This window comes from Hyperolius riggenbachi, chromosome 2, assembly GCF_040937935.1.
Source record: "Hyperolius riggenbachi isolate aHypRig1 chromosome 2, aHypRig1.pri, whole genome shotgun sequence".
Classification (NCBI taxonomy): Eukaryota; Metazoa; Chordata; class Amphibia; order Anura; family Hyperoliidae; genus Hyperolius; species Hyperolius riggenbachi.
Window position 1 is genome coordinate 504,174,487 of NC_090647.1, and position 17,861 is coordinate 504,192,347.

The window sequence follows — 17,861 nt, forward strand, 5'->3', positions numbered from 1 at the left end:
CCCCCCCCCCCGGGGATTTGGGGGGGCTAAAGCCCTCGTTTTGCGACGGGGATGCGGCGGTTTACATCTACTGAGAGTACTGAAGCGAACTAGAAGGTAAAAATAGCAATTTTTGTTCACTTCAGTCTCTCTTTAACATCTGATTGGAAATTTGAGCCACTGAGATACTTTCAAGATGTATCTTTATTGATAAATAAGGGTCTTTTTCTTTTCTGAATATTCCAGGCCCTTGTGCTGGTAAACAACAAAATCTCCAAAATTCACGAGAAGGCCTTTGAACCATGTCAGAGGTTGCACAAGTTGTACATCTCTAAAAACAGTCTGGAGGAGGTTCCCAAGAGCCTGCCTAAAGCCCTGGTCGAGCTACGCATCCACGAAAACAAGATCAAGAAAATCCCTAAAGATGTCTTCAATGGGCTTAAGAATGTCAACTGCATTGGCAAGTATTTAATATTACATGTCTCATTATCCGCTTATGTTTTGTAACAGCACTTTTATTAATGTCTTCAATGGAGACTCTGCTCCTCTGTGAATAAAGGTGTTAAAGTGAACCTCCGGACTAAAAATCTACTCAGCAGGACTGAAAGGCTTGGTGTTTCTTTAACAATTTTACAGCATCAGAAGTTTGTTTTTCTTACCTAAGCATCATTTTTAGCTGCATTTTTAGCTATGCTCCACCCATCAAAGAAAAAAAGCCTGGGCTTTTTTTCCCTGATGCTGTGCAGAGCATGATGGGATTTCCTATGTTGTTATTCACGTTGCCTAGCAACTGGGAGAGGTGCTCAGGACACAGGACTGTTGGAACTGTGTCTCATGCTCCCTGTCACCTCCTTTCAACCAAAAAGATGGCTGCCATCATGAAATCAAACATTTGCCTCTTCTTTTAAAACAGGGTGGGTAATAGATTATATTACCTATCTATTTTAATTAACATAACTAATGTAACTTAATGACAGTATGTTTGTTTAGGCTGGAGTTCCTCTTTAAGCCTCCTACACACGCTAGACGAAACTTGCCTGAGGCTTACTGATAACAACCACCTCTGCCATGAATCCAGCCTGAGCACAGCAGCCCCCAATTACACCTGATGCCAATCAGCTTGGCAGGATCCTGTTGATTGGCTCAAAATGCAGTAATTGTGTCATTGTGCCCCACCCCCTGTTGAGACTATAAGATGGTGGGGCTCAGACGGACTGTACTGAAAAGATCACAGCTTATGGCTAGAGATGGTCAATGAGATGTAAATTGCTTCCAGCTTGAAGACAAATTTAAAGAGACTCTGTAACAAAAAAAAGTTCTCCTGGTGGGTACTCACCTCGGGAGGGGGAAGCCTCAGGGGCTTCTCCCCTCTGCTGTAGCTGCAGGCAATCCAGCGCTGGCTCCCCGAAGTGTCCCGCAATCCTGGCTTGACAAGCCTGACAAGGCTTGATATATTTACCTTCCCTGGCTCCAGCGGGGGCGCTGTTGCGGCTCTCAGCACGGAGATAGGCGGAAATAGCTGATCTCTGTCGGGTCCGCTCTACTATGCAGGCGCAGGAGACGTGCGCCTGCGCAGTAGAGCGGACCAACAGTGATTGGCTATTTCCTCCTATCTCTGAGCGGAGTGCCGATACTGCGCCTGTGCTGGAGCCGGGAAGGTAAATATCTACATCCCGCTGTTCGGAGTGGCACAGCGAGACCTACATGGGACACAGGAGGACAGGGGAAGCCTCGATAAGATCCGGAGGCTTCCCCCACCCGAGGTGAGTACTCCCCAGGGGAACTTTTTTTAGTTACAGGTTTTCTTTAATGCAGATTGTATACAGCTTGGAAAGCATCCGCTCATCGGAACGGAAAAAACAGATCCATTACAAATGGACCGATGTGAACGGATCCTATTGCTTTGCATAGAATTCATTCGTATTTCTGCTGATCCGCAGAAGCAGAACGTTTTCACTGCCAGTGTGACTGCCAGTGTGATTCACACAGGCAGCTGACAAGAGGTGAAGTCACCGCCTGTCAGCTGCTCATCTGCAGTGGCGCTTGTTAGCATACAGTACCGGGGCCCCTCCCCACAGAGTGAGAGAACTGACATGTTGCATTCCTCCTCCGCCGCCCAGTAGCGCCACCCCAATGTGTCAATGCTTGACACACGTGGTGTTACAACCGCTGCAGTTCGGCTGCATTTTAACTGCACCCAAATTGCACTGGCGGGCTGCAGACAGGAGGCTGAACTGCTTGGCAAACGGGGCCTTATGCTGAGTGTGTACCCAGCATAAGGCCCCTTTCAGACGAGCGTCTGAACTGTGTGTTTGCCAAGCAGTTCAGCCTCTTGTCTGCAGCCCACCAGTGCAATTTGAGATTTTATGGTCGATTTACTGTCAGATCGATTATTTCCAACATGTCCCATTTGCTTTCCGATCGGTTTCCGAGCATTTTCCGATCGATTTCCTATTGAAGTTAACAGAAATCGATCGGAAATTGATCGGAACGCAAATCGGAAATGTTGGAAATAATCAATGACAGTAAATCGACCATAAAATCTCATAGTGTGTACCCAGCATTAACCTTCCTGGCGGTAAGCCCGAGCTGAGCTCGAGCTATGCCGCCGGAAGGCACCGCTCAGGCCCCGCTGGGCCGATTTGCATAATTTTTTTTTTCCTGCACGCAGCTAGCACTTTGCTAGCTGCGTGCAGTGCCCGATCTCCGCCGCTACCCGCCGATCCGCCGCTATCCGTCGCGCCGCAGCCGCCCCCCCCGACCCCGTGCGCTGCCTGGCCAATCAGTGGCAGGCAGCTCTATGGGGTGGATCGGAATCCCCTATGATGTCACGACGTCGTTGACGTCATCCCGCCCCGTCGCCATGGCGACGGGGGAAGCCCTCCAGGAGATCCCGTTCTTTGAACGGGATCTCCTGATCGCCGATCGCCGGCGGCGATCGGAGGGGCTGGGGGGATGCCGCTGAGCAGCGGCTATCATGTAGCGAGACTTTGTCTCGCTACATGAAAAAAAAAAAAAAAAAAAAGGATTTGCTGCCCCCTGGCGATTTTTTAGCAAACCGCCAGGAGGGTTAAGGATGAAGTTAGATATAAAATACACTTTGGATTTTTTTCTTATACACCTTTATACCTTATCTTATATCATTCTAACACCTCAATCATTAACTATAATAACCATAGAAAACACCAAGTCAACATTGTGTTTTTTGTCATTTATTTAGTTAGTGGAATACATTTGGTTTCCAGCACTTGATATACGCAGTTGGGAGCCGCCTGATATCTTCAGTGCCAGGATGGTGATGTAGTGGTATTCAGTTAGTGGAATTCACTGGGTTTCCTGCCATTCATACAGCTGGGAGCCGCCTGAGATCTTCAATGCCAGGATGGGGATGCAGTGGTGTTCAGTTTGTGGAGACACTGGGGTTCCTGCCATTCATACAGCTGGGAGCTGCCTGAGATCTTCAATGCCAGGATGGGGATGTAGTGGTATTCAGTTAGTGGAATTCACTGGGTTTCCTGCCATTCATACAGCTGGGAGCCGCCTGAGATCTTCAATGCCAGGATGGGGATGTAGTGGTATTCAGTTAGTGGAATTCACTGGGTTTCCTGCCATTCATAAAGCTGGGAGCCGCCTGAGATCTTCAATGCCAGGATGGGGATGCAGTGGTGTTCAGTTTGTGGAGACACTGGGTTTCCTGCCATTCATACAGCTGGGAGCCGCCTGAGATCTTCAATGCCAGGATGGGGATGCAGTGGTATTCAGTTTGTGGAGACACTGGGTTTCCTGCCATTCATACAGCTGGGAGCCGCCTGAGATCTTCAATGCCAGGATGGGGATGCAGTGGTGTTTAGTTAGTGGAATTAACTGGGTTTCCTGCCCTTTATATAGCTGGGAGCCGCCTGAGATCTTAAGTGCCAGGATAGTGATGCAGTGGCATTTAGATAGCGAAGTACACAGAGTTTCCTGCCCCTCAAATAGCTGGGAGCCGCCTGATATCGTCAATGCCAGGAGGGTAATACAGTGTTATTTGGTAAGTGGTGTACACTGGGTTTCTTGCCATTCTTATAGCTGGGAGCCACCTGAGATGTTTAATGCCAGGATGGTGATGCAGAGGTATTTAGTGGAGTACACTGGGTTTCTTGCCATTGATTTAGCTGGGAGCCGCCTGAGATCTTTAGTGCCAAGATGGTGATGCAGTGGTGTTCAGTTAGTGGAGTGCACAGAGTTTCCTGCCCTTCATATAGCTGGGAGCCGCCTGAGATCTTTAGTGCCAAGATGGTGATGCAGTGGTGTTCAGTTAGTGGAGTGCACAGAGTTTCCTGCCCTTCATATAGCTGGGAGCCGTCTGAGATGTTTAGTGCCAGGATGGTGATGCAGTGGTATATATGCATACTTAAATAAACTAATTATTACTTAAAGAAATAGATAAATGCTTAAAGAAATAGATAAATACTTAAAGAAATATATAGTTAGTGGAGTACACTGGGTTTTGTACTCTTTAGTCCGTTGGGAGCCTCCTGCGGTCTTTAATTCCAAGCCGATGGTGAAATGGTAAAGTCTCTGGAACATTCACACGCAGGACTGGCCATTTAACCTCCAGCACCTGTATAATAAGGCGCGCGTTGCTCCTTGTAGCCTCATCACAGCTGGCCAGTGCAGTCATCATGTTCTGATGTATTTGCTGGATGTCCTCTAGAGGTAAGTCATGTGCTGCTATGCTCTGTTTCAGGTGGTTTATGAGCCTCCATAAAGCTGGTTTGTCTGCCGTTTGTAACAGTTTGTGGCAGTTACACAAAACGGTCTTCAACAGCTTTAAGCTATTCAGCTTTGAATAAATGTCTCGGATCGCCTCTAGGCCAGCGAGTTGCTGTGCATCTTGTTGTCGTTGGCGAGGTCTGAAAAGTCGCCTCCACCAGGGAGCTCTGGTACACTTCAGATGGCGGATGCACTCGAGGAGAGTACGTTTTGCAGCTTCACTCGGTGGTATTTTGCTGCTTTCCAGCTGAAGCATCAAGAAGGGCAGGTGTTCTTCAATGGCATTTATCCCAGAACTGCGCAGAGGCCCTGAGATTCTGCGCAGAATCTCTCCGGAGAGTTCGATAGCCAGCAGCTCTCCGTCAGCCTGTGTGGTAAGATATTTGCTGCTGAGCATAAACAGGTCTTCCATGTTTTCAAAGAGTAATCGGTAGTCCAAAGCCAAAGGTCGGTATCAGAAAGTTCAATCCAAGCTGGGTCGTCTAAGCCAAATCGATATCCAAAACCGTAATCCGTAAACCAAAGCCAAGAGTTGAGAAGATAAGGTAAGTCAGTGCCGGGTCGTCAAAACAAAATCAATATCCAAAGCCGTAATCCGTAAATCCAAAGCCAATAATCAGTATCAGTAATTCACTATCCAAATCGCAAGCTAGAGAGTCTCTGAGGTCTGAGCATGGGAGGTCAGGTGCAGTGGTAAATATGTGTCTTGGCTCGCGATGTCACAATGGGACAAGGTGGGTGGGGCCACTAACAGCCAATGAAATGTCACCTATTGATCACCAGGCTGGAGCCAGTGAGCTCATGCTCATGCTCATGCTAGATTTCATGTTTGCTTGCATGAGCTCACTGGCTCATGCAAGCAGGCTGCTGATCACCTGACATCTAACTGCTAAACAGCCACCTGCACAACTGCCATCTTCGTGTTTGCTGTTTACCTGCAGGCTCGGACAGAGCCGCCGAACCACCGACGGTTCCATCGGTGGGCCCCGACCCGACTGCCCCTCCTCCTGACCTGGGGGCCCCTAGAAGGCGTGCGCTGCATGGGAGAGCCGGGGAGGGCAGCCCGACTGGTTTTTTTTTTTTTTTATGTCCCTTAAAAAAAACTCTTTTCCCCGGGGGGGCCCCCTCCTATCCTCCCCCTCCCTCACCTCGGAGGGCCCCCCTCCTGTTACGAGCGGCGGGTACAGCAAACTTCCGGAGAGGTAAGGCAGAAGATAGAGGTCCAGCTGCCTCTCGGGCTACGCTGTCTCCTCTATGCCGCTCGCACTGCTTCCTGGTTTAGTGCGAGCGGCATAGAGGAGACAGCGACTGGGAGGCAGCTGGACCTCTATCTTCTGCTTTACCTCCCCGGAAGTTTGCTGTACCCGCCGGCGCCGCTCGTAACAGGAGGGGGCCCTCCGAGAGTCCGAGGTGAGGGAGGGGGAGGATAGGAGGGGGCCCACGGGGAAAATAGTTTTTTTTAAGGGAAAAAAAACCCCAAAAAAAACAGTCGGGCTGCCCTCCCCGCGGCTTGTAAGGAGGGGGGACACCCAGGTGAAGGGGAGCATAGGAGTCGGGGCCCCCACTGGCTACCCACCCGGCTACCTAACTGCCCACCCTTCTGCCTACCCTCCCACCCGGCTACCTAACTGCCCACCCGGCTACCTAACTGCCTACCCTCCCACCCGGCTACCTATCTACCCACCCGGCTACCTAACTGGCTGCCCACCCGGCTACCTATCTACCCACCCAGCTACCTATCTGCCTACCCTCCCACCCGGCTACCTAACTGCCCACCCGGCTACCTAACTGCCTACCCTCCCACCCGGCTACCCTTCTGCCTACCCTCCCACCCGGCTACCTAACTGCCCACCCGGCTACCTAACTGCCTACCCTCCCACCCGGCTACCTATCTGCCCACCCGGCTACCTATCTGCCCACCTGGATACCTATCTACCCACCCGGCTACCTAACTGCCTACCCTCCCACCTGGCTACCTAACTGCCCACCCGGCTACCTATCTACCCACCCAGCTACCTATCTGCCTACCCTCCCACCCGGCTACCTATCTGCCCACCCGGCTACCTATCTACCCACCCGGCTACCTATCTACCCACCCAGCTACCTATCTGCCTACCCTCCCACCTGGCTACCTAACTGCCCACCCGGCTACCTAACTGCCTACCCTCCCACCCGGCTACCCTTCTGCCTACCCTCCCACCCGGCTACCTAACTGCCCACCCGGCTACCTAACTGCCCACCCGGCTACCTATCTGCCCACCCGGCTACCTATCTACCCACCCAGCTACCTATCTGCCTACCCTCCCACCTGGCTACCTAACTGCCCACCCGGCTACCTAACTGCCCACCCAGCTACCTATCTGCCCACCTGGCTACCTAACTGCCTACCCTCCCACCCGGCTACCTAACTGCCCACCCAGCTACCTATCTGCCTACCCTCCCACCCGGCTACATAACTGCCTACCCGGCTACCTATCTGCCTACCATGCCATGGGCGTCCCTACATAGGGCAAAATGGGGCATGCGCACTCCCCTGGCTAGCTGCTGCCCCCCCCTAGCTACCCGGACGTGGCTGGCCCGCCCGCCCTGGGGTGGCAGCGGAGAGAGAAAAGAAGCGGCAGGCACAGCGGCGCTGCCTGCCGCATCACTTAATTCTAAAGGGGGGAGCGAGAGAGGGGGAGCCCCAAGGTGAGGGAAGGGGGAGGGGGAAACGTCCTCCCTTCCCCACCGCTTCTCTTCTCTCTCCGCTGCCACTGAGGACACCTATAGATCTGGCTATTTAAACTGGGGACACCTATAGACCTGTCTATCTATACTGGGGGGCTCCTGTCATACCTAAACTGGGGGTACCTGTCACTAACTGAACTGGGGGGGCGCCTGTCAATACCTGAACTGGGGGCACCTGTCACTACCTGAACTGGGGGGCACTGTCACTACCTAAACTGGGGGCTCCTGTCACTACATACCCTGGGGGGCACCTGTCACTACAAACACTGGGGGCTCCTGTCACTACATACCCTGGGGGGCACCTGTTACTACCTTAACTGGGGGGCACCTGTCACTACAAACACTGGGGGCTCCTGTCACTACCTAAACTGGGGGGTATCTGTCACTAACTAAACTGGGGGGCTCCTGTCGCTACCTAAACTTGGGGGTCCTGTCACTACCTAAGCTGGGAGGCTCCTGGTGCTACCTAAACTAGGGTGCACCTGTCACTACCTAAACTATCCAGGCCAGCCCAGCATCACCACCAGCCAACCAGCCCAGAATCACTGTCAAAAAGGCCACAGCATCACCACCAACAGTCAGGCCAACATTTACTTCAACCAGCCAAGTACAGCCCAGCATCACCGCCAGGCCGGCCACAGCATCACCGCCAGGCCTTTCAGCCCACACATCATCCCCAATCCAGCCAAAAACAGTATTGCCTGGCACAGCAGCCAGTAGAGGAGAATTCAGAAGCCAGGTGAGAGGTGTATACCATATTAAGTGGGCATTCTGCCTATTTATGTGAAATGCTGTTTATTTATGTGCCTCATGACTGCTGAATTTGTCTTGTTGGGGGCCTCATGGTTACTGAATGTCTTGTTGGGGGCCTCATGATTGCTGAATTTGTCTTGTTGGGGGCCTCAAGATTGCTGAATTTGTCATGTTGTCATATTTGTCATATCTAACCTATGCTGAGGGAAACTATTCTGGCTACCTATATTAGCCCACTGCCTTACTGTTACAGTTACATTACAATTACCCCCCACCCATGTGATGTCATGTCCACACCCATTTTTTTTGTCGCTGCGCGCTTTGCTTTTTTTGGGGGGGGGGGGGGGGGTGTTGGTAAATTATCCGCACCGGGTGTCAAACACCCTAGCTACGCCACTGGAGGGGGGCACAGCTTGGAAGGGGGGGAATTGGGCACAGAGCGGCGGGGAGGGGGGGAAGCGTCCCCCCCTCCCTCACCTAGGGCCCCCCCCCCTTCCGCGCACCCCCCTCCTCCAGAAGTGCAGCCAGCAGCGAGCGGAGAATAGCTACAGAGATGATGCTATCTCCGCTCCGAGTCCGCATGCCGCTGCCCTGCTGGTCTCTGACTGTAGTGTGTGACGCTGTCCAATCACGTTCTCGCAGTACTTCCTGCTAGAGCGTGATTGGACAGCGTCACTACAGGAGACAGAGACCAGCAGGGCAGCAGCGGCATGCGGAGCGGAGATAGCATCATCTGAAGCTGGTAAGCTATACTCCGCTCGCTGCTGGCTGCACTTCTCGAGGAGGGGGCTGCGCGGAAGGGGGGGCCCTAGGTGAGGGAGGGGGGAGGCTTCCCCGCTGATCTGTGCCCTCTGCCCCCCCTTCCAAGCTGGGGGGGACTTGCATTGTGTGGGGGTATCTCTGCCACCAACCTGATTGCATTGTGTGGGGGTATCTGCAGCCAACCTGATTGCATTGTGTGGGGGTATCTGCAGCCAACCTGATTGCATTGTGTGGGGGTATCTGCAGCCAAACTGATTGCATTTTGTGGGGGTATCTGCAGCCAAACTGATTGCATTTTGTGGGGATATCTGCCGTCAACCTGATTGCATTTTGTGGGGGTATCTGCCGTTAACCTGATTGCATTGTGTGGGGGTATCTGCCGTCAACCTGATTGCATTTTGTGGGGGTATCTGCCACCAACCTGATTGCATTGTGTGGGGGTATCTGCCGTCAACCTGATTGCATTTTGTGGGGGTATCTGCTGCCATTTGACTACTTGATGAATGATCATGAGGCATGTAACTACTTGAATATACAATGTATCTGGTCGGACCTAATCTCTGTGAATAACGCCGCTACTTATTTTGTGTTTTGTATTTTTTTTTTTTAAGTCTGCCCATGACTCATCATGACCACGCCGATGTTCCAGTGCATGGTGACACCCATTTAGTTTCGCATTTAGACATATCCCTATTGGAGACTGTCCTCAGAATTGCTCACAATCTATTCCCTACCATAAAGTCATGCAAAATTTCTAAAGTACATGTGTATGTGAGCCCAAAATGGGGGGGGGGGGGGGGGGGGGAGGGAGTAGGAGGAGGAGAGGGGGGTGGGCCCCAGGCTGAAACTTCCTTGGTGGGCCCTTGGTGTCCCAGTCCGACCCTGTTTACCTGCATCAGTGTTTTACTACAGCTTACATCTGGAAATATGCCTGAAGAAGGGGACTAGATCCCAGAAGCTTGCATTATTTAACTTTATCAGTTAGCCATTAAAAGGTGTTACTTTTACAAGACTTTGTTTTTTTTCTACCTACATACAATTGAGAAATGAAAACTGCTGCCATTTTTGTGCTTTTAATGCCAGGCTTCTTTAACATTAAAGTGTTGGTCACTGGGTGACTGTGGTTCACGGATTGGAGAAAAAAGGAGTGGACCAACAACAGCCAATCAGATGTCACAATGGGACAAGGTTGTAAAAGTGGTTGGAGCTAATTACAGCCAATTACATTTCACATTGATTTACAATGGGAATATATAAATTGCTGCTAATATTAAACTGTAATTAATGAAAGGTTCAGCCATTGTCCTTAATGAGAAAATATATACTGCTGCTACTATTATAGTGTAAATGCCAAGTGTACCAAACTTACAAAAAATTAATTACTGAGTGACTGCAGTCAAAATTTAGAAAAAGTGGGTTGGGCCAGAAACAGCCAATCAGATTTCACCTATTAAAGTAAAACTGGAAATTTAAAATACTGCTGCTATTCTTCCCAGTATTAATGATTCACAATTGGTTAAAAGGTCACTGGAGTGAATTTTTTTTTTAAAGCGGAGCAACCAATAGCCAATCAAATTTCATTCATTGACTTGAATGCAAAATTTTAAAATGCTACCATTTTCACAGTATTAATGCCAAGGACCTCAAGGCCCTTTCACACTGGGGCGGGGCGGTGCTGCATTTTTACCACACCCCACTGCAGGGCAATGTTAGTCTAAGGGCCTTTCATACCGACGCAGTGCGACGCGATGCAAGTGACGATTTCACCACATCCCCAACGCAAGGGCAAACCTACAGTACCGTACAGCTTTGCAGCGACGTATGGCGGTCCGGAAGTCATGTAGGTCTATGATGACGCATGTTTGTTAAAATGCCAAACGCAAGTTTTACACGTTGCGCAGGCGCAGATGTGTATTTTAGCAATGAGCTTTCGCGCATGTGATCGCTTCAGACATAGGAAGTGAGCATCACTTCCTGCTTGCCCAGCTGCCAGATGGGGATGACCGCGTACTAACTAATCCCCGAAGACCTGCTTTTGGTGGTACGTCCTCTGGACACACAGTTGGTCATTGGGTGACTGTTCTTCAAAGTTAGAGAAGGTGGGTGGAGCTACCAACAACCAATCAAATTTTACTTATTGACTTCTGTGGCAACATTTTGAAAGATTTTACTCTCACAGCATTAAATCCAGAGTCGCCAAACTTGGCACAGATGGTCACTGGATGAGTGGGTCTAAAAAAATAGAAAAAGTGGGTGGACCCTATGACAACCAATCAAATTTCAGCCATTCATTTTAAATGAAAAATTTTAACTGCAGCCATCCTTAAACTTTTAATGGCAGGATATTCAATCTTGACACAGTCGGTCATCAGGTGACTGGGATGCAAATTCAGAGAGGTGGCTGGAGCCACAAACAGCCAATCAGATTTCTTTGATTGATTTTAAAGGGAAAATGTAAAATGTTACTATTCTCACATTATTGATGCTAAGGACACCAAAGCCCACAAACTTGATCATTGAGTTAGAAAAAGTGGGCGAAGCCAAAAACAAATACATACCCGAGCAACGGTGGGTCTTCAGTTAGTGTGTGTATGTGTATAAATATATATTTACAGTGGTTTATATACAGGAGCCAACCAGATTTCAGCCATTGATCTTAATGAGAAAATACATACTGCTGCTACTATCACAGTGTGAAGGCCAAGTGTACCAAACATAGCACAATTAATTACTGGGTAACCGCAGTCAAAATTTAGGTAAAGTGGGTTGGGCCACAAACAACCAATCAGATTTAACCTATTGATTTCAAAGTGAAAATTTAAAATACTGCTATACTCATAGTATTAATGCCAGAGTCCCCAAACATAGCACAATTGGTTACAATGTCACTGGACTGGAGTGTTTTGTTTTGTTTTGTTTTTTAGTTGGCAGAGCAACCAAAAGCCAATCAATTTTCAATCATTGACTTGTATGCAAAAATGTAAAATGCTACCATTCTTACAGAATTAATGCCAAGGACCCCAGTGTTCACACAGTTGGTCATTGGGTGACTGTGCTTCAAAGTTAGATAAAGTGTGTGGAGCTACAAACAGCCAATCAAAATTCACTTATTGACTTCAAAGGCAATATTTAAAAAGGATGTTTTTTCTCATAGCATTTAATCCAAACTTGGCACAGATGGTCACTGGATGAGTGGGGTTGAAAAATCAGAAAAAGTGGGTGGAGCCACAAACAGCCAATTAAATTTCAGCCATTCATTTTAAATGGGAAAATTTTAACTGCAGCCGTTCTTAGACTGTTAATGGCAGGATCTTCAAACTTGGCACAGTTGGTCATTAGGTGACTGGGATTTAAAGTCAGAAAACTGGGTGGAGCCACAAACAGCCAATCAGATTCTCTGATCAACTAAAATGGGAAAATGTAAAATGCTTCCATTTTCACATTATTGATGTCTAGGACCCCAAAATTTACGGTTCTAGCGGTTCTGCAAGAATGTAGCGAGTGGCAGTGTTCTCACTGCCGCGGCTGCGGTTACCGATAACCGCAACCGCGCTGCATGCAGCGGTTTGCCGGAGACGAGCGTTCCGCGATTTGCGATCGTGATTAGTGATCGTGATTAGCGTGCACAGCACGTATATGTATATGCGAACAACAGATTCATTAAAATACACACAAAACGCATGAAAAACGCATCGCAAATGCAGCAAAAACGCAGTAAAAATGCAGCAAAAACGCACACAACATTAACATAAAACGCAGCTTTTCACGCTATGTTATGTGTGCTCCCAGCCTAAATCAAGTCAATATTTGGTGTTACTACCCTTTACTATAAAACCAGCATCAACTCTTATAGGTACACTTGCGAAGTGAGGGATTTTGTAGGATTATAGTCAGGTGTATGACAAACCAATTATACCAAACAGATGCTAATGATCACCAATGCCACACGTAGGTTGAAACACAGCCTCCCTGCATCCAACTTTACTCTCATTGCCGCAAATCCTGGCTCCCCCACGGTGTCGCCTAACCGTAAACCCCCCCCCCAGGTGGCACCTGAACCTAACACCCCCCCCCCCCCCCGGTGGTGTCTAAACTTTAACCCACCTCCACATCTGCCATGCAAAGCCGCAATTTACATAGACTCGGTGGCCACATTTCCTCTCTTTCCTGCAAATCACGGCTTCTATAATGGGAGTCTATAGCATTGCTCCTTTTTCACATAGCCATAGCAGCAATCTTTGCATCCCCCTGACCCCCTTACAGTTAATTTTTCTGGCCACATTTATACATATACCAGTGTTATTACGGCAAGGGGTTGGAAATACAGGGAAGGAATGAAGACTGGGATTTATACTGCAGCTGCATGTACAGAAATAGCCTACAGTGTTTTTGTTAAGAGAAGACGCTGTTGCTGCAATGCTGTTGCTGCTATTAGCCAATACAGTGTATATGATAACAATCAAAACTGAAGGTCCGCTTCAGTGGCGTAGCTAAGGAGCTGTGGGCCCCGATGCAAGTTTTACAATGGGGCCCCCCAAGCACTCTATACATAACAATTGATACGGCGCACCAAAACCTGCCAATGGCAACTACAGTGTCAGAGGTGCAAGAAGTGGATGGGGAGCAGCTTGTTGATGATTACTACTATTCAAAGTATCTATAGAAGTGATTATTATGAGCACAGGACCAATAGAGAGCTAATACTGTAGTTGAGGGAGGGCCCTTCGGGGCCCCTCTGGCCCAAGGGGCCTGGTGCGGTTGCTACCGCTGCAACCCCTATTGCTACGCCCCTGGCCCGCTTGATCGATTTTTGTTGAGTGAGAATGGTGTTTTTTTTCTTGATGAAGTGCGTCCAGAGTGCAGTATGGGAACGGTGCACAATCAATGGCTGCTTTGAGCAGTACAAAGCAAGCGATGGTCACATTCCATTCAGTATTCAAGCAGGGAGCACACTTTTCTTTCAGTTTTCTGTGCGCGTTTTTCTGCGTACCTTTTCTACACTCCAACTGTGTTTCTATGCAGGAAAACACGCGTGGTTTTTCAAAGCAGCTAATGTAATTGATATAGAAAACTGACGAATGTGCAGAATCATGATACAGAATGTCAGGGTTTTTTTCTGTGCGCGAAAAACACTTTGGGCTTGATTCACAAAGTGGTGCTAACTGTTTAGCACGGGTTTGCTAAACAGTTAGCACGTGAAGTGCCGTTCGCTGACTTTTGCGTGGTCAAAGTGTTGCGATTCGCACGATCGCGGACTTTTGTGTGCGCAATTTGCCGCAAATTGCGTGCGCAAAAGTCCGCGATCGCGCGAATCGCTGCACTTTGCGTGCGCAAAAGTCTGCGAACGGCACTTCACGTGCTAACTGTTTAGCACACCGGTGCTAAACAGTTAGCACTGCTTTGTGAATCAAGCCCTTTAAGTGTGAAGTAGCCCATTGATTAACATGAGTTCTCAGTTATTCTGTGCAGAAAACGCGTACGAAAGCAGTCAAGTGTGTTCCCTGCCTCAATCAAATCTCTGCCGTAATCTGCTCAGATATCTAGTGTTGCAAGGTGGTAATTCAGGTAATGAGCATTTTTAGGTAAATGCTGATTGCTTACCTGATCTACCCAAAAATCTAACAGTGGATGGTCTGCACAACGGGTAGTGAAAACTTACATGTAACTTTGTGAAATGTCATTTTACTGAGCGTAGCTAGTTCAATATCATTGCTGTGCAGCAGGATACAGTTACCACAAATCAAAAGGGTGATAAAATACACACAGACCAACATTCCAGGGAAATACGGCCCCCCATACGCCATGATCCCATCATACATCACTGCGTTCCAGTCTTCAACCGTCAGAATGTACAACACGAGGAGAGCAAAACTAACGGCTATGTGACCAGGTGGTTATTCCAGACCCCCCCCCCCCCCCCCCTCCACACACACACACACACACTCATAAACGTAAAGCAAACAGAAATACTGTATATACTTGAGTATAAGTCTAGAAATTTAGGTCCAATTCGCTTCATAAAAGTATAGGGGTCGACTTATACACGAGTCATGGGCAACACTGAGCACACTGATTAATGTGTGTACTAATAGTGACATTCCGATTGCCAGCAATTTACCCATTTGAAAGTGATACTATGAGGAAAGGAAATGCCAAGAAAACACAGGTCTGAAAGTCCTGGCCACATCAATTAACAAGGAAAGGGGCAGGGGGAAAATGCTGGGCTGCATAAATGGCTGCAATGTACTGTATGCAGTGCAGTCATTAACCCCTCCTGGTCCCCAAGTGCAGCTGTTAACTTTGCTGGATAGACTTATACTTGAGTCAATAAAACTTTCCAGCTTAAGAGGGTTGAATATTGGAGTCGACTTATATACGAGGTCGACTTGTATTCGAGTATATACGGCATGCACCATCTAATCCAGATAAGAAATCATTCAAAGTATTATTTATTAAAGTAAATCTGAAGTGAGAGGCATATGAAGGCTGCCATGTTTATTTCCTTTTAAACAGTTCAGATTGCCTGGTTTTCCTTTTGATCCGTTGCCTACTTGCCTCTAATACTTTTAGCCATAGACCCCGTACAAGCATGCAGATCACATGTTTCTGACAAAACACACGTTTGCCTTCTTAAAACAGAAGGTATTTGTGATTATTGAGATTGGAGTGAGCATATCTGGTCTCCCACAATGCATCACTGCTGAATATGTAAATCGTCCCTTTGTTGTCCCTGTAAACTAAACACTTCCAGAACCACTAGAATGCAATGATGCGTGAGCTTGTTAATTTTAGAGCCAGAATAATCCAACATGCATAGAGATTGTTTCAGACTGATTTATCCTCATCAGTGCACGGCTTGGATTAATGTGGCTTTATGGGGTAGGACCTGAAACACCCAGAGTTACAGAGTGCCCAACAAGCTCATGGTGAACCAAAACTCCCAAGAATGTGTAAGGGGCTAAAAAGGACCAAAAAGCCCTCTTACTAAAGTGCTATACAAAAAAAGACGTTTGCCTTCTTAAACCAAAAGGTATTTGCGATTATTAAGTTTGGAGTGAGCGTATGATGTCTACCATAATGCATCACTGCTGAATATGCAAACTGTTCTGGAGGTGTGTTTAGCTTACAGGGACAACAAAGAGACGGTTTGCATATTCACCAGTGATGCATTGTGGGAGACATCATACGCTCGCTCCAAACTGAATAATTGCAAATATCTTCAGTTTTAAAAAGGCAAATTTATGTTTTGCATAGCATTTTAGTAAAAGAGCTTTTTTGGTATTTTTTTTTAGCCCCTTACACACTCCTATAAGTTCTGGTTCAGCATGAGCTTGCTGGACAATCTATGTTTGATCTATGCATTATTTTTGACCCACTCTAAACCACAAGGGAGGCCATATTGGAGGTGAAGCCCTAGATCACAAGGGAGGCCATGTGGGGGAGGGAGAGGGAAAGCACTAGACACCAGGAACAGTACAGGGGAGGGAGAAGGGTCACTATACACCAGAGAACTGTATAGGGGAGGGAAGAAGGGGGAGGCACTAGACACCAGGGAACTGTATAGGGGTAGGAGAGAAAAGGGTACTAGATACCAGGGAACTGTATAGGGGTAGGAGAGAGGAGGGTACTAGATACCAGGGAACTGTATAGGGGAGGGAAGGATGACCACTAAACACCAGGTAACTCTATGAGGGAGGGAGGATCATGAGACACCAGGGCAGGGCTGCCTACAGCCCATCAGAGATATGACAGGAGGGAGGCCCAGTTAATTCTAGAGCCCAGTGAACACAGAGTCACACAAACTGGGCCCCAGCTGCTGCAGTAATGTACTGAAAGTTTCCCTTATCCATTCCTGCATCCCGGCTCTTTCCATCTCTCCCTACCCACCTGTTTGTGTGTGTGTGTGTGTGTGGGGGGGGGGGGGGGGGGGGGAAGGTTGCATGTGCACTTGTGTTGTGTGGTAATGTGTGTATGTTAAATACATTACCCTGCCTGGGCTGGTCACTTCATGTTGCAACAGTCTCTGTTCTCCTCTTTGTCCCGCCTCCCTGAGCTGGTGGTTTCTAGTTCCTGTTTCCTTGCTGTCCACCACTTGCTCAGCTCCGCCCCCCATGTCTCCTCCTCACTTCCCAACACTGTGCTGGGGCTGATGGGAGGAGGAGAGACAGAGAGCAGGCACACAGCCAGAAGCATTGTGTGTGACTCATTGAGTGGTGTCACAACACAGACAGGACCCCCACAGCACTGCACAGCCATGCTCTTAGAGAAAAAGTATGTACTGATGATAGGTGGGGTTTTCTTTAAATGTTGAGTGAATCTGAGATGTTGAAACTACGTCTATTTATAGTTACCTGGGGCTTCCTCCAGCCCCATGAGCACTGTGGCCTCCCACGTTGTCCTCTTTGGCCCCTCCTTTCTTGTGCTATGCCTCCCAATCCGTCCAGCCGCACTCCTCTGCACATGCGCAGGTTGGCCACGCGCCTACCCCTTGTTGTGCGCCCACAGACGGGAGCATTCTGTGCCTTTGCAGGCATAGATCCTTAGCTAGGTCACTGCAAATGTCAAGAGGAAATCTAAGAAAACCAGTTAGAAGATACAAACTGCATGCAAATAGTGTTCTCCTGGTCAGGATTGCGGACCCCAGCACTGCAAGGTGAGACCGTTATCCACTATGCCAACATGCCACCCATTACAGTGGCATCTGTAAGACTAACATGTTCCTCTAACAGCTTTTCACTTTGCGGCACTATCACCAGGCTAGTCTTCAATAGGTTTAATGGTATCAACAAATCTTCCATCCATTTCAAACATTGTAAGATACACTTCACATACCCATATGATCTTTCTACCGTGGGGCAATGTGGGAGCAGCGGTCCGCCTGACGA

General features: G+C 48.4%; 1 long non-coding RNA gene across 2 annotated transcripts in view; it reads right to left on the reverse strand.

Moving 5' to 3' along the window:
* The window catches only part of LOC137547203 (uncharacterized), a 172,595-nt gene extending 155,549 nt beyond the window's left edge, over nt 1-17,046 (reverse strand). For both annotated transcript variants that reach the window (XR_011026516.1, XR_011026515.1), the window contains exon 1: nt 16,964-17,046. This is a non-coding gene — a long non-coding RNA (uncharacterized lncRNA). The remainder of the gene's footprint in view (nt 1-16,963) is intronic.
* Nucleotides 17,047-17,861: the final 815 nt, after the last annotated feature.